General features: G+C 41.7%; 1 protein-coding gene across 1 annotated transcript in view; it reads right to left on the reverse strand.

Annotated features, from left to right (window-relative positions):
* IRAK4 (interleukin 1 receptor associated kinase 4) overlaps positions 1-26,249 on the reverse strand; it is a 547,272-nt gene that overhangs the window by 203,658 nt on the left and 317,365 nt on the right. The window lies entirely within an intron of this gene.

The following is a 26,249-nucleotide window of genomic DNA, read 5'->3' on the forward strand; positions in this document are numbered from 1 at the left end:
CCTATTGCAGTATCTGTTGAATGAAAGTTTCCATAATGGTAGTATTGACAGGACAGTAAAAGTGCAATGGAAGCATACTTCCTAACTGTAACTAGAATTTTGAACTAGACCAGGATTAAAGGCCTGGCAGTACAGTATGAAGGGTTAAGAAAGTGTTAATGATCTACATACTATAGTCCTGAATTTGAATCACATAGCCTCTCTGCCTCCATCCTGAAAGCCACTTACATATATGTGTGTGTATATGCAACATATAAACACAGACAAGTCATGTGTGCATGTTTGTTGCTTAGCTCTCCATGTAGTACTGCGGAGTCACATCCAGCTCCTACCTCATGAACCATCACTACTGCTTACAAAGTTTACTAAATAAGAAGATAACGCAAGTAGATCGCCAGGCGCTTCCATATCGCACACAGACGGTAAACCCAACTACAGCAATTTAAAGTTGCAATGTGTGTATATATACATATATATATATATATATATATATATATATATATATATATATATATATATACACACACACACACAGAGAGACAGAGAGAAATAGAGAGGGAAAATATGTTCAGCAACTGACTATTGAGAATTACAAAAATAGGCAATAAAGCAGGTGTCTTGTTTATTCTGTCACATTAAGTCTGCTTTTCTGGAGACAGTATGCCTTTATAATAATTCCCAACTATTGAGACAGCTGTCAAAAAACATCTGTTATCTGCTGCTAGTTACCTATGTATTACTAATCTTACTGCTGCTAGTTACCTATGTATTACTAATCTTACTGCTGCTAGTTACCTATGTATTACTAATCTTAGAACAATAGTTTTCTTGGGTCTATGCATTTCCTGCCTGGACCTAAATTGTTTACTTTGACTTAAAAATGTCAGTTATGTCAAAAGTATTGACGCAGGTGATAACAATGCCACTCCACTTAATGGTAAAGACAAAGGGCTTCCGCAGTCTCAGTAATAAAGCATTCTGGATCCCTTCAGCACATGGAGAGAGTTAGGAAATTACTGTAAATGTAGATGTTTGAGTAGCTTCACTGTTGTGGGCCTCACTTTTAAGATAGCCTGCCAATCAGGTAGACTATGGTCAAACAGTCTTCCAAAGCTTCTCTCTCCCACAGGGCTCTGATTGGCACCCTCCTTCTGGCACGAGGATATCAGTAGGACAGAGGGTGTGTCGGCTGATGCCATCTTCACATCTCTGACTTGGCAGAAACAGGACAGAAATCCCTGTCCACTGAGCATGACTCTAGGACCAGCAAAGGACACTCAAAGGTACCGCAATCCCAAAACTCTAAAGAAAAGGCTAACCAAAACAGGGATAAGGGGCTGGTATGGTAGGAAAGTACAGTTGTGTACACTTACCATAAATGTAGATGTTCGAGTGTCTTCACTGTTGCAGTCATGACTGTAGGGTTCTCCCCTGCCGGCAGGCAGTCCTCGGTCAGCCAGAATCCCAAAGTCTGGGTCCGGCGTCGGCTGTTCAGCCATGCTCCCTGATGTCAGAGCGCCAGGAGTACAAAGCTGATAGCCGACGCCATGTTCTCCAGTTTTTCTTGCCCCAGATGTCAGGTGCTCCAAAATGAGTAAGATCCCATACCCTTTGCAAATACACCTCAAAAGAAGGGTGAAGGGAACCACACAAGAAAAAAATAAGAGTGGACAGGAGGGAGAGTTCAGACTGCAACAGTGAAGACACTCGAACATCTACATTTATGGTAAGTGTACACAACTGTACTATGTTCATCGTGTTTCACTGTTGCAGTCATGACTGTAGGGTTGAATCCCAAAGCAGAATAAAAGGGAGGTGGTCATAAAGAAGAGGGGGCGGCTAAAAGGCCCTGCAAGACAGCAGAAGCAAAGCCTGCCCTAGACTTAGAGTAGAGATGTAGATTGTAGTGCTTGGAAAAAGTATGCACTGAACTCCAAGTTGCAGCTTCCAAAATGTCTTTGGTAGGAACTCCCCTGAGGAAGGCAGCTGAAGTGGCAGCAGCTCTGGTAGAGTGAGTCCTTATACTCCCTGGGATTTGCTTTCCATGGTGTGAATAACAAAATCTGATTCCATGAGCAATCCATTTAGAAATGGTCTGTTTTGAAATGGCTTTACCTTGGGAACTTGAAGCATAAGAAACAAACAATTGCTCTGATTTCCTGATGTCTTTGGTTCTGTCCAGGTAAAAACGTAGTTGTCTGTGTACATCCAAGGAATGCAAGATCCTTTCCCCCTTATTTTGAGGACTGGGGAAAAAAGTTGGCAAGTGAATAGTTTGATTTAAAGCCACTTTGGAAACCACCTTAGGCATGAAAGTAGGATTAGTCCTTAAAGACACCCTGTCTTGATGAAAAATAATATAAGGTTCCACAGCCATGAGGGCTTGCAACTCCGAAACTCTCCTGGCAGAGGTCAGAGCTAACAGAATGGCTGTCTTCCAAGATAAAAACTTGATGTCAGAAGTGGCAGCAGGCTCAAAAGGAGGTAAGGTGAGTTTTTCCAAAACATAGTTGAGATCCCAAGCAGGAATGGGAGGAGATCTAGGGTGCCTTAAGTTCTTAGCTCCTCTGAGAAACTGTATCATGAGCTGATGGGAAAAGATAGGAGGGTCTGTATTATAATGAACAGAAATAGCGGAAGCATGGATCTTTATGGAAGAGAAAGAGAGACCCTTATGTAAGAGGTCTGTCAGGTAAAGTAAAATCAGAGGAATGTTAGGAATAAGAGGATCTGAATCCTGAGCCTGCATCCAGGAGCAAAATCTTTTCCATTTTCCTGCATAAGATTTTCTAGTGCTAGGACGTCTGGCTTCTAAAATGACATCCATAACCTGCTTGGGTAGGAGAGAATGAATCAAAGACCCTGGATTAACCAGGCCGCCAGGCTGAGAGTTTTGACATGGGAGTGCAGAACCTGACCCTGGTGCTGGGACAGAAGGTTCGGTGTCTGTGGTAATACCCAAGGGGGCTCCAGACAAAGGTTTTTCAGAGTTGGGTACCAAAATTGTCAAGGCCAATTTGGGGCCAGCAAAATTATCATCTTGGGCTTGTCCTGTTTGATCTTTAATAACACCAGTGGAAGAAGAGGTAGAGGCGGGAAGGCATACCCTGAGAGGTTTCTCCAACTGAATGATAGAGCATCCACTTTCCAAGCTAGTTTGTGGAAAGTCCTGGTGCAAAAAATCTGTAGTTGATGATTGAGGTGGGATGCAAAGAGGTCTGTGTGAGGACATCCCCAGACTGTTGTAATCATCCTGAATATTTCGGTGTCCAGCATCCATTCGTGTGGATCTGACAGGTTTCTGCTCAGACTGTCTGCCAGGAAGTTTTGCTTCCCTGGTAGAAACTCAGCTTGAAGGTCCAGTTTGCAAGCTAGAGCTGTGTTCCATAGATTCATGGCTAGTCTGCAAAGGGGATAGGAATGAGATCCCCTTGCTTGTTTATGTACCACATAACTGTGGTGTTGTCTGTCCGTATCAGTAGCTGTCCTGGTTGTAGAAGATTCCTGAAAGCCAATAGAACGTTCTGTACGGCTAACATTTCCTTTAAATTGATATGCAGGAACTTCTGATCCCTTGTCCAAAGGCCCTGCAGACAGTTGCCCTGAAAATGGGCTCCCCATGCATAATCTGAAGCGTCCGTGGTTAGTATCTGAGTGGCTGGAGGCAGACTGAAGGGTTTTCCTATATTTAGAGTACATGCCTTGGACCACCAAAGGAATTCCTTTTGGAGACAAGGCAGGACGGTGATCTGTATGTCTAAACTGTGGCAATGCTGAGACCATACACTTTTTAGTTACCACTGAATTTTCCTCATATGTAGTCTTGCATATGGTACGAGAAGAATGCAGGAGGCCATGTAACCCAAAGCCTGCAGGAATTTCCTTGCAGAAAGCTGAGTTAAAGTTGCCAAGGTTTTGAAAGTTGAAGCCAGCTGTAATTGTTTTTTGGATGTCAGAAATGCCATCTGGGTTGTGGTGTTTAGAAGAGCACCCAGAAAAGTTATCTGTTGTGAGGATGTCAAATTTGACTTTTTTATGTTTACAGAGAATCCCAGGAACTTGAGAAGGTTCTGAACAAATTCTAGATGCTGGAGTAAGACATCCTTGCTGTCTGCCTGAATTAGACAATCATCCAGATAAGGGTAAATTTGAATTCCCTTGAGTCTGCAATAAGCTACTACTGGAGCCAGGCATTTGGTGAAGACCCTGGGCAGTAGACAATCCAAAGGGCAGCGCAGAGAATTGATAGTGCCTCGATCCGGCCCTGAACCTGAGGTATTTTCTGCATTCCTGCCTGATAGGAATGTGTAAATATGCCTCCTTTAAATCCAAAGTTACCATCCATGCATTTTTGGTCAGCATTGGAAGTAGCTGCTGAAGAGTAAGCATCTTGAATTTTGGTATCTCGAGAAAAGTGTTCAAGACTGATAGATCCAGAATGGGTCTCCATGAATTTTGCTTTCTGGGGACTAGAAAAAGCCTTGAGTAAAAACCTTGCCCCATCTCTGAAAGTGGAACCAGTTCTATGGCTTTCATAGCCAAGAGAGCTTCCACCTGGTTTAAGGCCTCTAACCATTGATGTTTTGGAAGATCCGGCCATCCGCTTGGTCTTGGTAGGGTATGAAAATAGAATTTGTAACCTCTTGAAACCACATCCAGAACCCACTTGTCTTGGGTTATATGAGTCCAATTTAGATGAAAAAGAGAAAGTTTTCCTCCGAGTGGGGCTTCCAGGCAAGAAGTTCCTGCAGCCCAACAGAGGGAGTCATTGAGCCTGTTTTCTATGAGCTTGCGACCTGTCCTCTCCTCCCCTAGGGGTGGAAGCAGTCCATTGTCTTGGCCTATAAGAGGCTTGCGTTTGAGGCCTTCCTCGGGAGCGTCTGTATCTACCCCTCTGAGGCCTGTCTGAATTGGGAAAGGACCAATTTTTGTAGGCCAATTCCTACTAAATCTGGGTGGCTGTACTTGTAAGAAATCTTTATCCGTTTGCATGGATTTTGCCTTGTCCTCCATCTTCTTTATCACCTCTTCAGCCTTAGGTCCAAACAAAACATTATGCTCAACAGGAGCATCCAATAACTTAGCTTTTACTTGATCTGGCAAGTTTTGTTCCTTTAACCAAGCATGCCTTCTAATGACTGTACCAGAGGCAGCAGCCCTACAAGAAGTCTCCAAGGCATCAAATCCACAGTGTAAACCATGCTTCCCAATTTGTTCAGTGGCATACATTAAGTCATGTAATTCCTTATCTGCACAGGCAGAAATGGAAGTTAGCTTTTGTTTCAAAACAGACAGAAGAAATTGCTGGCATTTCAGCATATAAAATTGACAGTTTAAAACCCTAATAGATAAAGTAGCAGAAGTGTACACTTTTTTGCCCCATCGTTCTAAAGATCTGGAATCCTTCTCAGTGGGAATGGGGTTTTTAGCAGTAGCAGCCTTAACCCCCTTAGGACCCTGAGAAATGGTTTCAGGATCAGCAGTAGGATTCTTGTATAAAAACCGGTGGAAATCAGGAATCCTATAATATCTGTCTGGCTTAACAGGAGCTGGAGGAAAAGAGTCCGGAGTTAAGTTAGCCTCCGAAAAAGCATCATCCACAATATCCAAAATAGGAGGGATAGCCAGGGGTCTATGTTGGGGAAGAAGAAGAAAATACCCAAGTCTTTTCTTAGATTCCGAGTACTCCTGTCCTTCCCAGTGAAAATGTTCCCTCATTTCATGTAAAGTTTCCCCAAAAGAGAAATCCTCAGGGGGAGAAGCTAAAGGAATGGATTCCTCAGCATCAGAATCCTTATAAGGGGGGAAAGAATATTCCTGGTCAGAAGAAGAAACTGAAGAAACAGAAGCCTGATCAGAGGAGTCATAATACACTTCCTGCCTTGGCCTTTTATCTGGAGGGGGATGTGAACCCCTAATCATAGTAAGTAAGTCCTCCGCCATCTTAAGTAACTGTTTCTGAGACTTGGGTGCCGGATCAGAAGAGGCCTGAGTTGTAGTCTTTGATTTGGAAGGAGTCTTTGCCTTTGTCTTTGGCTTTGCCTTTATTAGAAGCTGAGTAGGCCTGAAAACCCCTTCGGAAGCCGGTACCTGCACAGCAGCTCCGGACCCATCCAAAGGAGCATTGTCCGAAGGTCCTGCAACAGAAATATTCAAAGGCCTAGTTGGCTCCTCGTGGGAGTCCATTTCGGCTATCGGTTCTGAAATGGCCGACGACAGGGGCTGCAAAAGCGCCTCACTGACGACGGCCGAACCTGAAGCTGGCTCTGCTTATACAATATCGTCCGATTTGGACCTCGGAGGCCTGTCTTTATCCTTCCGTCGTTTGTGAACTCCGGTAGCTGGAACCAAATCCGACATTTTGTAATTAAAGCACCTACCGAAGTAATGAAATGCAAAATCGCACCTTCATTTAATCGTACGTTGATTGAATCTAGCACAAAACCGACAACTAGCTACGTCGTGGTCAGGGCCTAAGCAAGGAATACAGTAAGAATGAAAATCCTTATGAGGTATTTGCTTCCCACATGAAATACAATTATTAACTTTTTCTGACATCGGACTGGAGCAAGAAAAAAGTTTCCCCAACGGGGTACTTAGCTTTGAGTAGGAGAAGAAAGTCTTCGGACTGAAGTATGTTTAGCAAAAATTGTCAGGAGTCAGCCGACCGGCAAATGCGAACTATCACCGCATGGCAAGAAAGACTGGAGAACATGGCGTCGGCTGTCAGCTTTGTACTCCTGGCGCTCTGATGTCAGGGAGCATGGCTGAACAGCCGACGCCGGACCCAGACTTTGGGATTCTGGCCGACCGAGGACTGCCTGCTGGCAGGGGAGAACCCTACAGTCATGACTGCAACAGTGAAACACGATGAACATCAAGTGAGTGGGGGGGGGGTATAGGATGGGATTGCCATCCCAACCACAGAAGGGTCCAAAAAAACAGGTGAAATTCAGGGGTAATTGGGAGGGAACTTGGACATCAGCAGTGAAACTTCTTGAGACTTGCAAATCTACATTTACTGCAAGTCCCTCACACAACTGTACTATGTTCGTTACAGTGTTCACTGCCACCATCCTCACTCTTGACAAGATTCCCAACGCTGTGAGATATAGGGAGGTGGGTGAACTATTTGGATACAACTCCCAGCAAGATAGCTGAATTAAATGCTGCTCTTGCTGTGGATGCAGCCCCTAAGCTGTAATGTTTGGAATTAGTGTGTACAAAGGACCAGCTGACCGCTATTATAATGACCAGGGTGGAAACTCCTTGAAGGGCACCTCTGGCGGCAGCCATAGCTCTAGATGAATGTGCTATAAAGTGGACAGAACTTGTTTCAACAAAGTAATGAAAAGCCAGAGCCACTCTGAAAGCATTTTCTTGATAGCAGGTTTACTCTCTTTCCCTTCTGCAAAGAGGCAAACAGCTGGTCAGTTTTCCTGCATTTTTTTTTGTTCTATGCAAGTAAAATCTCAGCTGTCTGTGCACATCCAGCAAATGCAAGGTTCTTTCTTTTGGATTCTGGAGTTTAAGAAAAAACACCAGAATCTGAATACTCAGTTCAAGGCTATGTCATTAACTTCTTAGGTTCTTAAGGCCACACTATCTAGCTGAAACACTAAGAAAGGCTCTTTGCACATTAATGCCTGCAGTTCTAAAACAGATCTAGCAGAGGTGACTGCCACCAAGAACAGCATCTTCAAAGAAAGATAATGAATTGGGTAAGAGGTTGCTAGTTCAAAGACAGGTAATGTAAATTTCTCTTAACACGCATTTAGGATCCCATTCTGGATCGATTTCTTTTTTGAGCTGTCTTGGGTGAATGACTCTATGAAGAACTGCTTAACAGATGACCTAGACACCAGTGGGTAAACAGAAATAGCAGAAGCATGAACTTTTACAGATGTGTAAGCAAGCCTGATTTGTAGAATTCTGACAGGTATTCCAGTACTAATGCTACCTTAGCCTTTCTGTGGTCAAGGTCCCTGGTGCTGGGTGTCTTATCCTTCTCCATAATGTAGCTCCTCAGCAGGGACTCCTTGATCTAAATTAAGACAGTCCACTTGCTTTTCTTCTTAACAGACTGTATAGGAGGGGGAACTAGTGCTGTGCTGGCCAGAATGATGCTACAGAGGAGTACTGGCAGACAGGAAGGGGTACGAGGGAGCTTGAAGTTAATCTGAAGATCTTGGATTGTATCTTCCCCATCCATGAAACTTAATTAGTGGACCGTGTTCCTTACGAAAACCTCTCTAAAATGCAGAAAAGACGACCTTTTCTGCAAAACTGTTTTACAATGAGAGCATAAATCATTTAATGTGAGAAGAAATAGGAGATGTACAAATTTCTTTAAAGGAAAACAGCTTTATGTTTCATGACTAGATCAACAATATCATCTGCCTACAGAGGGGTAATTCAAGAAATAAGGAAAGAATATTATTTTTGGACACAGATCCTTAAGGAGAATAACAGCAATAGAGAACAACGTATTCATAAAGTAGCAGTAAGTATATACTAAAAACTAAGCCAACACAAGAATGGGGAAAGGAGATTCTGCCGATGGGTATGACTGCACTTAGGGGTACAGAGAATAGGTAAGAAGGGGCTGGAATATATTGGAGAAAGGTTGTACAGGAACCAAGATATTGGGAACAAATAATGAAAGAGGGAAAGGTAACAGAATGGGAAGAGGCCAAGAAGACATTTGGATTGCAGGCTAGTGACTGCCTTCCCTATTAGAGATTGATATCACAGTAGAGACCAAGAGAAAGGAACAGGGGGATCCTAAATGAAAGAGCTGCACTGGTTGAGTTTTTAAATGAATCTAGAAGAGAAGTTACTGTTAAAAAAGGAATACTTAGTACGGCATATAAAGCATTGCATGACAACTATAGGAATCAATCAGAAGAACTTAGAAAAGATTAGACATGCAATTCACAGAGATAATGGAAGGACACATGGATGGCTCCCAAATATGCAACACAATCTAGATGATTTAGGAGTTTTTTGCCTGGAAGTGTTTGCATAGATACTTTTATAGCCCAATCAGACTCCAAAGAATTTTTCCTCAGGTAGATGGCAAATATGGGAAGTGCAATGGGGAAGAAACAGATGCCTGGAACCATACGTTCACAGAATCAGCAGCACAGTGGTGCAGCGGATAGTGTTGTTGCCTCACAGCAAGAGGTTCTCTGGTTGAATTCTTGGCTGGGATGCCTTCTGTGCGGAGTCTGCATGTCCTCCCTGTGTTCGCATGGGTTTCCTCCCACATTCCAACGACATACAGTAGGTGGATTGGACATGCTAAATTGGCCATAGGTAGGTGTGTGTGTGTGTGTGTGTGTGTGTGTGTGTGTGTGTGTGTGTGTGTGTGGTTTGGAAGAACTACCAGGGCAGAGTGAGCCACGAAGCGGTGAAAACCTTGGCTCTAGATGATTGCCACTGTTGAAGTGACACCCCGACCCCATGTGCAAAAATGGGAAAAGGGGGTTGTGGATGGATGGATATGTTCTCAGTGTGCAATCTGTTGGCAGACTTTAAAAAGTCCCTACAGAGTACTCTGTCAGGAATACTGGGCATTTTACATACCTCTCAACTGTACAGATTTTCGCAGAATGTCCAGATTTTTGCTTCACACTTTTGGTCTGTTTTTCATAAATTGTGGTTTTCTGGAAAAAATAATGGCAAATCATTAAAGAGTTTGTTTGTGTCTTTTGGCTTTTCCCAGTTAGGGGTCGCCACAGCGGAACTCCGGTCCGCTAATGATTGGCAGTTGATTTTTACGTAACGGCTTGCCAGGCCTGACGCACAACCTTCAACGAAGGTACGCCCATTCATGCCTGTCTCCACGCAGAAGACGCTTTAGCTGAGAATCGAACCGGACAGCGTCTTACTGCGAGGCGACAATACTACCGCAGCACCACCACCGCGGGTTAAATCATTAAAGAGTAAAGTTAGAAAATAATAACAAATGGACTTCTAGTACAAGATTCGAGTGTCTGTAAAGATTTACTTCGAGATTTGGTCTGAGAATACCCAAACCAGGATATTTAAAGATTCACTGAGTTTGTCTTAATTACTGAGATTGTCTTTTTTAGTTTATTTTTAGTTTTTCGCCTTATTTTCGTTTTTGTCTGCAGAACCAAGTTTGGACTGAATACTGGCTCATTAGTCCTCCTACCCAAGCTTGTGGTAGATTTTGTCTGTGGATTCTGTTGGTAGATTCGGGCTTTACCCACTGGTCTGTCAGCTACAGGTTGAGACCTCTCCACCAATTGACTAAGGTGAATCATACCTGCACCCGGAGAGTATTCTGAAAGCTTCATACCCTTCAGAAAATTCATGTTAATGCAAAAGCTTTTATTCTATCAACTTTCAAACTTTATAAGAGCAATAATTAAAAACTGTCCCTATTTTACACTTTTGTCCAGACTGGCCAAGCAAATGAGACTAACTAAGGAAATTTTTTTTTTGAGCTGGGATATAGGATCTGAATTGCCTAGATATAATAAAAGGCCTTGTTAAGTTTAATTCTTGTGGTTGCCAAAAAGCAATTAGTAGACAATATGAATCAAGATCTAAACCAACTTGCCAAAAACGGGTTCCTATCAGATGACCGAAGATGCATTTTGTTGAATGCATCTTGGTCGAATTTGAAATGTCGAAAAGGAAAAATGACGAAGCGGCATATAAGCAAATTCTTTCCCTGGGAAAGAAGTTGCTTGGCTGCTTCCGTCACTTTGCCATTTTTGGCACTGTAGTGCGATCTCGGAGTTGGTATATTTAAGTAGGGGTGTGTGGGGGGTGAAGCCCCCCCCCACTTTATGCGATGTTTTAATGTTTTTTTTTTTTGTTTTTTTTTGGGAACAGCGATTTTTTCCCTGGGGAAAAAAAATTGCTGTTCTGGTTGTTCGATGTCTTGTGAATTCGAACTTTAGAGTTCGATATAACAACGTTCGTTGTTATAATATAGACCCGCCAAAAAGCAATTAGCAGAAAATGCAAATCAAAATCTAAACCAACTCTACATGAAGTAGTGAATGTTATAACACACATAAAAGAACAGGAAGTATGATCTTTAGAAAAGGGTATTATTAGTAAATTACATAGAAAAAATGGAAACTATGGGAACAATACATGCAAAAAAATGTTTTGATGGAGAAATGAGGTTTAAGAGAAGGCAGGAAATGAGTAATTTATGTAATGTTGCTTAGATTATAGGATATATAATGATATACGTGATATATAATGTTAATAAATGTGAACTTGTTAATATGGTTTGATCACTTTTATATAAATTCAAGTTTGCTTATGTCATAATTTAATAATTTAATAACTGTTTTAAAAAAATTGTAGCTAGGAAAAGAACAGCACATAAGGACAGGCAAACACTATTACAGTTACTCTCTCCAAAGAAAATCAAACAAGTAGTGAAGGTAGCCAGACCTAAAGAGAAGAGCAGAATACAGTGAAGTCTACCTCTGTGAGCAGAACACACAAGGGCAGACAGAACCTTATTCCCTCTCTCCTTCTATCAGAGCTGGAGGGAAATGAAATGAAGATCACCTCTTCTCCCCAAGTGTCAGGAAATTAACTACAAGTATGGCCAACCCAGAACCAGATATTTGTTTTGTGAAGGGGCCACACCCAACAGGTCATACCGCACCATGACTAAGTTCCCCAAAATTTATCCCTGTTCCAACACTCAGCAAGAAACTCCAAAAAGGATAGCCTAACCTGAACAGCAGTAGAAACTACCTTCTCAAGAGAACAGAATGGTCTCTAGATGGTGGAAAAGCATACCCCTGAGGTTCTGAAGAAATGTGATACCCACAGATGGGGGAACCAAACTGAAGGACTCTTCATAGCTAAACTTCTACACTACTGGGCCAAAACACACAAAACAAAGCAGTTACGACTATCAAAACGAGAGTTCAAAACTCTAGAAGGTGAACATCTTATGAAGGGAACAATAGCCAGAGGCGAGTCTCCATCCTGCACCATTCAACAGGAATCAAAGGAAGGAGATGTCAGGCTCCCAAGTAGGAACAAGACACAAAAGGAGCAGCCTGATCATCCAGCCACTCACAGCAGAAAGGCTGTGGAAGTACCATGTATCAGTCTATCCACGTGAAGAATTGCTCTCACGAAAACATAAGTGGAAGGGTCCTCTGCAGCTCTTGAATTGTCTTTTAGCACCCTGCTAGAAGTTACCCATGCCTCTCAACCTCTTAGAGCAAAGAATCTAGACAACACTTGAAGTAATGAGGGAGACAAATGCCCAAAAATATGGACAGATTTTAAATACTGTTCTTATAAACTTAGAACGTTGCTATAACAACAGGATTTGTGTTAGCATGCATTTTCTGAAGGATAAGAAGCCTTAAACTTTTAAATATGTCATTATTTAGTGACTTCACTCTTCGGTGATTTGCTGGAAAACCACAAATTTTATGAGGAACAAAACAAATATACAAGGCAAACATCTGGACATTCTGTGAAAATCTGGACAGCTGAGTAGTATGGTTTTATCCAGGAGACATGACCCTGGCCAGGTGAGTTGCCCTGCCAGAATAAAAAAAAAAAAAAAAAAAAAAAAAAAGAAAGGTAGGTAGGTAAGATAACCCTAAATGGGTCCTGGAGAATTCCAATAATTGCTTAACAGCTAGAATGGACTATTCTATTTGTTTATGATTTTGTTAACCACATAAAAATCACTGAAGTCTAACCCTCCCTGGTAAGGTCAGACCATAAAGCTCTCTCCTTTGAAATAAAAATCTTAAGTCCATAGACCCAGTAAAACTAAACAATTAGAAACTATTCTAAGGCAAACTACCTTTTACTAAGTGATGGCTTGTCAAAATTGAATGCCTCTTCAAACCCAGAGTAAACAGCAGCCTAAGCTGAATTGCTCTCTGAAACTCTGCACAACCATGTAAATGGTTGCATAGAGGCTGCTGTACCTACCACAAATAAGCACAGAACTAGCCCTGGAAATAAACTGCCCTAGTGGCATCCCAAATTAAACAGGATATATGACAAAAGGAAAAATTATTGCAAAAAATCTGGAAAGGTAATCTCTTTAAAGATAAAAACTCTCACCAAACTAAACAGGCAACTAAGAGGACTAATTAGATACAAAGAAAAACAACTTTGCAGTTGACATAAACTTACAGTAAAAGATAACCATAAGGCCTTCTTAAGCTATGTCAGAACCTCAATGGCAGCACACAGTAATGTGCTGAACTGGTGGTTAATGGTACCACATTCCCTGAGGCTGGTGATATAGCAAACCTGTTAGTGGACAAATTCAATTTCAACTTTACTCACTGTCATCCGCAACCATCCCCCAATAAGGACCCTTAAACATAACCCTTCCAACTATAACTAGGCAGCATGTATTGACTACATTTGCTAAAGCCAAGAACACAGCCTCAAAGGGCCCAGATTATATCCCAGAATGCCTCTTGAATAACCTAAAATATGAGTTATCAGGATCCTTGGACTCACTATTTAACTATAGTTTTATATCAGGCTTTATGCCACAAGAATGGAAGACTGCTACGATCATTCCTCTTCATAAGGAAGGAACTACTCAGATCCTGAAAACTGCAGACCCATTAGTTTGATTAGTTTTATTTACAAAGCCATGGAAAGAATTACCATGGAAATTAATAAGAACACATGAAACCTCCAGACACTGGATCCATCCCAGTTTGACTTTGTCAAAGGAAGGTCATGCTTCCTGAACCTGGTGGACTTCTTAAAAAAAAATCACTAAGACAATGGATGACGAGAAAGCAATGCATACTGCCTACCTAGATCTGGCTAAAGCATTTGATACAGCACCTCACTTGGGCATTGTCAACAAACTTGTGCAACTAGGCATAAACCTCTTTTTAAACACAATGGATAGCTAGCTAGTTCACTGACAGGACCTAAGAGGTTAGGATTGGTGAGGCCACCTCAACAAAGAGGCCGGTCACCAGTACAGCTCTGTGCTGGGCCCACTCCTCTTTGGCATCTACTTCTCAGATGTCAAAGCCAATATCAAAGACCTTCGGCTGACCAAGTTTGCAGATGATTGCAAACTGGGAGAAGTCAATAAATGCACCAAGATGAGAACACCCTTCAGGAAAGTCTAACACACACACCTAGTACTAAAGCTATGGCTTAAAAGTCAATGCCAAGAAATTCATTATAGTACCTTTTGGGATGTTGCTCAACCTGGGTAACAATGAAATCAATAAAACACCTCTAAAAAGTTGACTCACTAGTTAGGGATCTGGGAAATCATGTAGATAGTAACCTAGCCATCAACCAATATGTGTCCAAAGTAGTAAGAAAATCCTTCTGTGTTGCTGAACTTATAAGTAAGGAGATGGCATCTAGGACCAGAAAGGTCGTCATACCACTGTACTTGGCTCTCATCAGACCATCATAAACTATAATGCCCCCTTCAGTATGTACCTGGCCAGACACATGTAGCAAATGGAACGTCCACAAACATTCCTTGCAAAAAAACATCAGAATGCCCCATGCTGATTGTCTCACAGTCCTGTCTCTTTACTCAGTATGATATAGAATTCTAACAGGTGATCTTTTCCTGGCATACAAGGCATCCCTATTTCATAGGCTGGTACTAGGCTATCGTCCCTAGGACCTATACAAGCCTAGCCATAACAATTCCCTGTCTATTTCTTCCCACAATATTTACTTTCCTGGACCCCTGTCTAGCAGGGCGGCTGACGTGATCCCCAGGGTGAATTTCCTATCTCCCATCCAATCATCAAGGTTCCCTTTGAAGAGGGCCAAAGAGGCACTCTGCTATATGCCAGCACAAACACACACACACACATTTATGTATATATATATATATATATATATATATATATATATATATATATACACATACACACACACACTTGTATATGCACACACACACACCTGTTTTGATGAACCTTCTGCACAACTGCAAAAGGAACAGCATCAGAACTACTACATTAAAAGACCTAAATTTTCGTTGTGACATGTATCTTTCTCAGAGAATTCCAGTTCTCTGGAACAGGCTCCCTATCCATGTGAAGCAGAGTTTCCTCCCTAACTCTAAGTACAACTTGGACCAATGGATAAGTGTCTTTGATGGACAGAGGCAGTCAGTAAATCACTCGCCTATATAAATGAAATTTGTGGGTTACATTTGCATTGCATGGTTAGGCTTGTATGGGCCCTAGTGATCATCAGCCTATTATACTCCTATGAAACTTTGATAAGTGAGCTACCCCTGGGACCCTTTTCAGCCACAATCAGTGTGTAATAAAACTAAGAGTTACAAATGCAATCACATCATATATCATACCAAGCAAACAGCTTAGACTGAAAAGCACTCAAAAACTGCAAATGACACAGCCAAGTACATGAAACAGTACCCTGAACAAACATATCAATGTGGGAACATGCTTCAATTAAGTGGGCATTGAACAGTATGTCAGAATCTATACATTACAGAGAACATTCACATTTACATTAGAAACAAGACTGTAGGAAACATTTAACTCATTGACACCTATACTACTGTGTAACAAATGCCCCAGTGCAAGTTCTGTAAAAAACATGTCTGCATCACACCTCCAGCACCTATTAGAATAGTCTTTAAATACCACTGTTCATGTCAGTTCAAAAGTCAGAGATGCACACACACAATTACTGTCACTAAGAAAGATGGCCCTAGGACTAAATAACTAAGGAAATCCCTAGCACTCATATTATACATGCCACACAGAGAAGTAGTTACTCTCAGCAATGTTATTATTTGAGCTATTGCTGATGATATACTGGTAGCTGCAAAAACAGATTAAATATTTTCTTTCTGTGTTTTACTGCAGAAACAAATTCCCACTTTTTGCTGTTTCCCTCTCTATGCTTTTTAAGCAATAACTGATGAGTGGGTGTAGGTATATAAGGATTTACCCACAGTTGGCGTGGTTTGATCATGCCAACCGTTGGTAAATCCTCATATACCCAGACACACAAGTCGGTTATTGTGATTATACAATGACATTATTTAAGAAAGACATTACTCATCCTTCTTAAATAACGTCTTTGTATATCGGCACTGTAATGTTCCGCCATGTCGTTTCCTTTCTCTTCCACATTTGTTGATGTACATTAGACCTACGCTCACACACTTACACAGTATAACAGTGCATCAGTGCTATTGAAAACAAGCAGTACAGAAAAGAGAATCTCTGTTACCTTTTTTTTTTTTTTTTAAACTCTAAAATCCAGTTTAGAGGTATGAGAGTTTTCCTAGACAGAGCAGAAATACAAGGAAAATCAGGTTAATTTCTTTAATTTTGCATAACATTCCTGATTTTCCCTGTATTTGCTCTGCCCTTTATATATATATATATATATATATATATATATATATATATATATATATATGGTTCACGGGAGGGGGTGGGGTTAGGGTGTAAATAGAGGTAGGTTGGAGTTAGTGAGGGGTTACGAGTGAGGGGTGTGTGTGCTTATCGATTTAGTAGAGGAGTGAGTAGGTAGGTGTCGCGATAATTGCCGGACCCTAGGGTTAGAAAGGGGTTTGTGGTGGTGGTTAAGTTTTTTTGGTGTGCTTGTGTTGTGTGTGGTTTGTGGAATATATACATATATACATATATACATACACACACACACACACACACACACACACCTCTCAACTTCTTAGCTCAAGAAATGTGGACAAAGCCTTACATAATGGCTCCAAAATAGGGACTGACCATAAATGTTGCTCTTATAAACTTAGAAGACTGCTGGAATAACAAGATTTATGTTAACGTGCATTGTCTGATGGATATGAAGTCTGAAATTCAAATGTGTGTCATTATTTAGGGACTTCACTCCTCAGTGATTTGCCAGAAATCCACAAATTTTATGAAGAACAGTCCAAAAATATAAGGCAAAAATATGAACAGTTGAGACATATGCCTTTTTAGCTCGATTTACAATGGGCACACTGGTTGCTCTGTCCAACCAATGTGCTCATTTTTGAATAGTAATGACCTCTCTCTATTACATATAGATCCATACAGATGTCTGATGTCATCAGCAGAATAACCAATCAGCCATACAGATGTCTGATGTCATCAGCAGAGTGACCAATCAGATTGTGAGACTCATGTGTAGCTCCAGATGGCATTCAGCCACTGAATTCTGTTCCAATATTCCTGACACGTAAAAAGGGTGCCTTGGCAGAGGTTTGCTGACTGTTATCAGAAGCACAGCTAGGCTGGAGCAAAGGGAGTGGATGCACCCTGCTCAAGGCATTAAGGAACAGAAGTGTAGTACTGCCACTCTATTTGCGGTCTTCGCTGAAGAGTTGAAGTTGTGTGCACGATTCCTACTGTAGCAAGCTGCTTGCTATTGTTGTTTGGTACTAACTTTGAGGGGAGCCTTTTTTTTTTTTAGTACTCAGCTTTAATAAGACTTTTTTATTTGGAGTTGACAGGAGAGCAACACTAGGGAACTGCACGGAGAGGCAGATAATCTGGCAATGGTTCTGGCTGTTACTGTTGAGAATGTATTGCTGCCATTTTCTTTATGTTCCCTTTGACTTTAGGCAACAAAGGAAACAATATCTCTGAAAACTGTGAGGTATATAAAAGTGCAATTTTTCTGCCACTGACGTCCTGCATAGGCTAGTTAAGAAAACAGCAAGTCATGAATTTGCTCTTCTGCCACAGACTAGGTAGGAAAATAATCTGGAGAGTGCATCATTGCCATATTCTTTGCTCATAGGTGCATACTAGGCTAATGGCCCTGGAGCCTTCACAAGCCTAACCCATAGAGGTACCCGTTAGTTCCCACTGCCTCTATCAAGTACAGCCACTGGAGTGATCCCCGGGGCGAACTTTCTATTTCCCAGGCACTCATCAAGATTTCTTTTGAAGAGGGCTAGTGAGGTGCTCTGCTTGACATGTATGGGAAGAATATTCCAGAGCATGGGCAGTCTCTGGGTAATGAACCTATCCCTCCAGCAAGTTCTGTTGATTGTGCTAATGAGGTTGAGGTCTTTGGAGCATGTGGTGCAAAGGGATTGGAGTTCTTTAGATGTAGCATTTCTAACAGAGCTAGGTCAGACATGGCTTTGTAAGTTTAGCAGAGATTGCCTCTTAGTAGATGATATGAGACAGAGAATAGCCGGAGTTATTTTGAGTCTGTCCATGTAGGACATGTGTTTAAGGCCTAGGATCCTCTTTGTGAGGTACTTTTGTGGCCTTTCCAGCTGTTGCATGTGTCTAGTGAGGTACAAGCCAAATTGGGCATTATACTCTATGATTGGCCTAATAAGGAAAGAGTACAGAGAGATGATGACCTCTTTCTTCCTGGATGCAAAACCCTTGGTATTGACATGTGCCACATAGAAGGCCTTCCTGACCACAGTGGCAATGTGGTGGTCAAAGAAGAGGCTGTTGTCAACCTGTGCCCCCAGATATCTTATAACGTCTTCAGTGTTCAGTGAGCTCCCATCAATGTGGTAATTAGTAGGAAGTGAATTTTTCCCAAAAGGGATGAGGATGCATTCTTTGGCATTAAGCTTAAGGCCATGGTTTCGACACCAGTCATTGGTCTCAATGAGGCCTTTTTGTAGTGTGTGTTCTATAAATTTAGGAAACTGCTCCTTACCTTACAATCATTGAGGTATATATATGAAAAAGTAAGTGAAGGATCTGGTTGTCTACCACCGGTGTCATACAGAAGCCAGGTAGAAAAAAAACACCTTATTTTTCTGTAGTAGATTAAAACTGCCATGGTAGTCAGAAGTCAGTACCTAGACAGATTTATTTTGTTAGAGATGTAAACAACTAACATATTACCCCTTTACCCTCCCCGACACATTGACCAGTGTCTCTATAATGTAGCAGATGGCTGAACAAATGCCATATGAAAATAATGATATTTTATAGTATGTTAAATGGTATGTGCAGAGACTGCAACATGAAATACAGACATTTATGCACGATTATGTCATCTGCAGAGAGTCTGATATTTGTTTGCTTCAAGAATTGTAGTGTTAACATTATTGTTGGAAGAATGAGTAAAGAATTAGTCCAAGACTAAAACCACTGGGGATGCTTGATGAAAAAAAGAAATGCCTACTTCTGTGGAAACTTTATCAGATTAAACTAGGTTTAGAATACATAAAATAATTAGGAAAAGGAGCCTCTATGCAGGGGCATGACACAATACACAACCCTTTTTGTCCCTGATACCACAACAGGTAGAAAAATAAGTCACAATCATTCTTTGAAGAATATAGGATTAGTCTTAAGTGTTCCACTCTGGACCAGCCTCAAGGGCCACTCCTCATGATAAAAGGGACATTAACAAATTCTTCTCTGAAACTGTCCAATCCTTAGCTAACACCTTACCACCCATACCACCTGTTACCAAAACAGAGTCACCCTTGCCAACCAATTTACCCCACCTACTATATCTGCAGCCTGTGCCAACCTCATTTATATGCACCCTACTTCTTAAACTTAAACCTTGCACTCCATCAGCTGACCTCCTACCAGCTGAATATCTGCAAATGGCATCTGGAGTACTTGCCTACCCTATTTCCATCTTAATTAACAGAACCATTACTGAATGTACAGCCCTCATCTATGAAAAGTCTCACACATTATTCCCCTCCATAAAGGAGGTAACTCAAATGAACTCTCAAACTTCCGCCCAATAGCCCTACTCTCCCCTTTAGCAAAAATCATGGAGAGATGTATTCATCGTCAACTACTTGATCATCTCCTCCAAAACCAACTACTATCAGATAGCCAGCATGGCTTTAGGCCATTCCACAGAACTACAACAGCACTCCCATCCTTTTCAGACTACATCAATAAAAACTGTAACAATAACTTACTGCCCTCTTTATTGACCTCTCTAAGGCGTTTGACATGGTGAATCACCAACTATTGTTAGATATACTTAAACCCCTGTCATTAGACACCCAAATAGTCAAGTGGTTTAAATCCTACCTAGGAAATAGACAACAAGTAGTCCTCTGGGACAATAAATTATCCACTCAGCTCCCTATCTCTCTTGGAGTCCCACAAGGCTCTATTCTGGGACCTCGACTCTTTACTATTTTCATTAATGATCTGAAAACCTCCCTTCCACAAACCACCTGTACACAATATGCCGATGACTCAACATTAATATGTACTGCCTCCTCACCCGTAGAACTTCAAACCAATACCCAAAAAGTATTTACCTTAGTTGAAAACTGGTTCCATCAATGCTGTCTCCTCCTTAACCCTAAAAAAAACAAACTACTATTGTTCACTCCCACTCAGAAGTCCCCGGCTATTAACTTCACAGTTATATCTAATAATGGTACTGAAATAGCTCCGGACACAACCGCCTAACTTTTAGGTGTAACAATTGACCATAATCTCAACTTTGACACACATATAAACCAATCTATTAAGTATGTTAATAGAAAACTTGGTTTCCTATATAGACTTAAACCCTTTCTCACAGCTTCAGCTAGGACTACTATTGCCCAAACTCACTTAATCTCCACCCTTTTCTATGCCTCCCCAATTTTTACAAACCTCTTCAAAAGCAATATCAATAAATTGGCAACATCTTATAACAACATTGCCAGATTTGCCACTGGAGCCCCATTTAGAACCCATTACTGCCAAAATCTTAAAATACTAGGATGGCTGGAATTGCAAAGTCAGCTTCTTATCCAGCAACTTACTATCATTCAAAAGATCATGCATCATTTCACAAATACTCCCATACTCTGTAATCTTATCAGCCCATATAAAAACCTTACAACCCTATGTTCAGCCAATAGGGTACTAGTATCCACCTTAAAATCCAACAACAAATCTCGGGATTGCCTGTTTACTAACTCTGTTGGTAACACTTGGAACAAACTTCCAAGTGAACTAACATCCCTTTCATCCACTCCACTTTTCAAGAAGCAACTAAGAATCTTCCTAAAATCACAATGGCTATGCCCTTGCAGCAATCCAGACTGATACTATTGCAACAATCCAGATGGATACTATTGCACCAATCCAGATGGATACTATTGCACCAATCCAGACGGATACTATTGCACCAGTCCAGACGGATACTATTGCACCAGTCCAGACTGATACTATTGCACCAGTACAGACTGATACTATTGCACCAGTCCAGACTGATACAATTGCACCAGTCCAGACTGATACTATTGCACCAGTCCAGACTGATACTATTGCACCAGTCCAGACTGATACTATTGCACCAATCCAGACTGATACTATTGCACCAATGCAGACTGATACTATTGCACCAATGCAGACTGATACTATTGCACCAATGCAGACTGATACTATTGCACCAATGCAGACTGATACTATTGCACCAATGCAGACTGATACTGTTGCACCAATCCAGACTGATACTATAGCACCAATCCAGACTGATACTATAGCACCAATCCAGACTGATACTATAGCACCAATCCAGACTGATACTATTGCACCAATCCAGACTGATACTATTGCACCAATCCAGACTGATACTATTGCACCAATCCAGACTGATACTATTGCACCAATCCAGACTGATACTATTGCACCAATCCAGACTGATACTACTGCACCAATCCAGACTCATACTATCTCCTCTTGCCTGACGTTCATTAAAGTCTATTATACCTATTTCCTGTTACTTTGTTTTATCTCTATGTATTCTACGGTTGAAGCTCTCTTTCCATGGACCCAATTTAGTAATAAACCATCTGTTGCTTTGACCCTTCTCTGTGTGTTCTACTGAAAAAGTACATAACCTATACAACCTAAATATGTAAAAAAAAAAAAAAAAAAAAAAAAAAAATTTGGATCTGTTTTTAAAATGTTTTTACTTATGTTTGTTAATAATTGTATCTCTTAAATGTTTTAATTTAATTGTTATGTAATTGTTGTACTTGCTTTGGAGCTTTTCTTTCCGGGCCTCCGCTGAAAATGGACATATATCCAGTCGGACTATCCCGATCAACAAATGTAAAATAAAATAAAAATAAAAAAAATAAAGTAAAATAAAAATGATGGGACTAAAGACTGGCCCTGGAAAGCTGGTCACTGCACCTCAATCACAGAAATAAAAATTATAGAGGGAAAATAACCTGCAAGCCTAAAAAGGGGAGGGGTCCATGCAAGAGAATGAGGCAGAAGCAAGGCTCCTATAGCATCAGGGAATCATGTAATGGACCTCCTTCCATAATGGGGGAGGGAGGAATCACAAACCAATTAAATTCTCCAACCACAAGTGCCTGGAGTACAACCTTCAGGTCCAAAAAGCTAACAAGTATCTGAAATAAACCATACCAGAATGTGATAGGACTGCAACAGAGAGGTTCCACTTCAGGTTCAGACAGTACTACCATCAAAGAAGCAAAAGGGTGGAATTTAGGGACAGCTAGTTTCCATCCACTCCATCGGTCACAGCTAATATAACATACAGGTTGCTAAGGCACCATGAAGGAGGAGAATCATCCTGATAACACAGGAAACCCAGGCACTCAGAGCACAGAATGATTCAGAAAACAAAAGAGGCTCACCCCTGAGGAATGTTAGGGACTCAGCGCCATCCCACTGGAAATCATCAAACCTAGGAATCCCATTCAAAGTATCTCATATCCATGACTCCAAGGATGGTATGGCAAAGGGGCTCTTCACTTCTGTCTTACCAGGCTTTGGATTACAGCCAACAGCTAGAATGGCATTGGGGCAGAGGACCTTCAAGACCTCAGCAAGAGATCATGAGGGAACAGAATCCCACATCCTCCATTCTGGGTGTCCTGAATCCTTCTGAATCCTTCTGTCTCCCCTGAAGAGAATGTAAGGGTCTCAAAGTCCACACAACCAGGCAAGCAACAGCACCTGAGGTGAAGAAGAGAGACAGCCTATCTCAGGAGGTGAAGCAGCCATCCCTGAGGTCTGGGTCTGTTCTATGGCTCCTCTGCAGAACCCCAATAAGAAGTGTAAAGAACAGAAAAAGTAGAAGGGTAGTGTGAGCATGACAAAATTCTCTCTCCTGTCACAGTCCAAAGGATAGCCACCCTAGCAAAAGAATTCAGAGTTCCATCCCACCCCCAAAACAACAAGGAATTGGGTTTTGGGAGGGTACTGGTCAAGGACCCTAACAATAGTACAGGAAGCCAATGAGTGCAGGCAAGCAAGACATCTTGGCACTGTACGTAGGATGTCTGCAGAGCCTCTTCCTTCTTCTAGAAGAGTGATAACTCAAATGCTAAGAAAGCAAATCCCTGGATTAAGAAATGACCTGCCTACTACCAGGAAAAGGTTTCTAGCAGGGGCTGAAACCTTGGTCTAAAGTCCATTCTTGTTAAAGAAGGCATCAAGCAGGAGTCCGCCCATGTCTTCCCCAAAGGGAGTGAAGACAAATACATCATCTAACATAGGCACACAGCAATGCCAACTACTCTCACAAAAGCATCACCACAGGCATCAAACTGTGGAGAAGGTTCAGTTGCATCAGCGTGGCCACAGAAAAGGTGAAGGTGAGAGTCTCTTTGATCTCAGAATCTGGGATGAGTTCAAGCAAATCCACAACTACCTTTGTCAAGTGGGCCTGGAATCTGAGCAAATGACATGCATCGCGGAGGGTTTCAGGCACTAGTACACTAAAGGAAAAAGCCTTCTTGGCTACCCTGTCTGCCAAATGGGAGGGAGTAATCAGGGAATATGCAGTGTCAGTGGCACAACAGGAAGCACACTTGCCTTTGATGTAAAAGAATGTGGGTTTATTCCTACACCAGGTAGAGTGATTGCTGACATTATAGTACAGCAAAAGGGGGGGTGCTGCATTATTAAATGTGCCATCCTTTGGATGAGAAATTAAACATAGGTCCCATATGCTTGAGTTGGTGGAAGCTCAGGTGGATGTAAAAGATCCCACCCATCGCACCTATTGAAAAGAGTAGTTCCCCGATGCCCTGACCAAATTTTTCCTTGTAGTATAAATACCACCTCAGGTTTCCCCTGAAAAGAGGCCACTAGCCCAGTAAGGCTAACCAGGTTAACAAAGGATAAATACATAAAATTAAAAAAAATAAATAACTGGGGCCTCAGGGAATGCTTAAGGAATGCCAAGACTGCACAGAAATTAGTCCTTTGGATGTCTGTCAACACATCTTTACAGTCTGCTAAAGAATGATTAAAGTATCAGACATTTTTGGAGGATGCAGTACTGGAAAGGGAGTACCTCCAGGCTCTGTGAGAATATCCACAACGGCAGTCTCCAAGGGAGGGGTTGACTGAGCAGTTCAGTGATTAAACATCTTAGGAATGACCTGGGCATAGGTACAAGCAATACCTTATGCACAACATAACCTTCTTGAGGGTGTAATTCCAAGAGCAGAAAGTGGATGTTTAGGATTTTGAAGCTTCATCATCTTATAAACAAATACCCGCTCAAAACACTTCCCTGGGAAGCTGACTGGGAGGAACCCTGAACTTAATGCAGGCTCTATAAGACATGCCATTAGAAGCACAAAACAAGCAACATCAAAAAGGCTGAGCAGACAAGGCCCAAATGCGACTGTGTCCATATCATTGTAACATGACAGAAAGAGAGGCCTGCACTCAAAAAGAAAGATCCCCAAGGGTGAAATTCTGAACATGACAGACCAAATCGTCCATTTGTCCATGCTATCCAAATCTTTAAAACTGTCAGGTAGCAAATAAGCTAGATCCCTTGGTCACTGTGTCCTCTGCTGAATGAAGGATGCTCATACAGACATTCACACTAGGATGACTGAGCAGCAGTTTGCTCCATTCAGCCAACTGCTTGTTCAGGCATCCAGCTTCTTGGCAGCCAAGACAACCAGAATCTAGTTGATTTCAGGCTGCAAGTAAGGTGTCCTTAATGACCAGCTGCATGGAGGGGGAGGGTGAATAACCCAAGCTCCTCCTACACCCCCAGATACGGTGGCATCTGTTGAGAGAACTAATGGGAGGGTTGGCATCTGTTGACAGAACTAATGGGGGGGGGGGGGCAGAGGTCAGTCCATGCTGGAATTCATAACCGTTAAGGTTTCTGTGAAGGAGACATCCAGTGGAGAACTACATGTAAGGAAAGTTTTGTTATCCTTATGTGTCTATGAGATAAGGCCCTCGGGATCCTCTGTCTTCTTCCACAAAGCAGAAGGAAAGAAGAATCTCCCATGTCAGCTGTGGAAAGGCTATACCTGAGCAGTGCCAAGATATGTAAGCAAGGCATGCCATGCATAGGTGATGAATGTTGAGTGTGAGGGGCATGGAAATGGACCTGCCATCAGTTCAGGACATAGGGATGCACTTACTCCTTGCAGCACTGGAAACTGAGAGGAACATGATGGACTCAGTGCTGCTATCAGGCCAATTTCTGTAAGGTTGTGCTTCTACACCTGTAAAGACAGATCCCTTCAGATCTTAAACAACTACCTAAAGTTAAATGTCTGAATTGCAGACTTAATGAGGGTGGATTTAGGTGTCATTCTTAACTCTAGGGCATCCTGCCCTGTTGAATCTGGTAAAAAAGCCTAAGGAATACAATCCTAAGTCTCAAGTGCAACCACCAACCTCAGGTGGGAAGGATGTAGGAAAGGAAACACTACTTCACAAGCATGTTCAGGACATTTGGCTGAAGTGTGTGTGTGGTGCCCACAACTCAAACTGCATCTCCCTAAGAAGGATGATAGCCCTTAACCATTCACCAAATTGTAAAACAGCAGTGATGGAAGGCTTCATTATTACAGGGTGAGAATGTGACACAAGGTGACAAAGGAGCTGTCCTAGAGACAGCCATACTTCGAGGAAAGTGTGACTGAAGTTTGCACCTTCTCCCCAATTACAAAATTCCTTAGTACTTTCCCCCCCAACATCTTTATTAAATTTCCACATATGACAAAGCCAGTCTTACATATATATAAATGAAAAACATACAGAATTATATCACTTTAGTTGCAAACAGTTTACATCACAGACACCATTGAAACAACTGTAGTTGTAAACATTATAAATCACTTATAAACCTTCTAGTCATTGTCAGTTAAGCATCATATAGCTCATTCAAATCCTGCCTCAAGCCTCGTTCTTGCTCTGCATATACTGTTCCCACAATTCCCATTTTTTCTATGTAGTTTGCGCCTTCCCTTTTCTAAAGATCCCAATTCCAGTTGTTTTATC

The sequence above is a fragment of the Protopterus annectens genome, chromosome 11.part0 (assembly GCF_019279795.1).
Source record: "Protopterus annectens isolate FY-2018-M chromosome 11.part0, PAN1.0, whole genome shotgun sequence".
Lineage (NCBI taxonomy): Eukaryota > Metazoa > Chordata > Ceratodontiformes > Protopteridae > Protopterus > Protopterus annectens.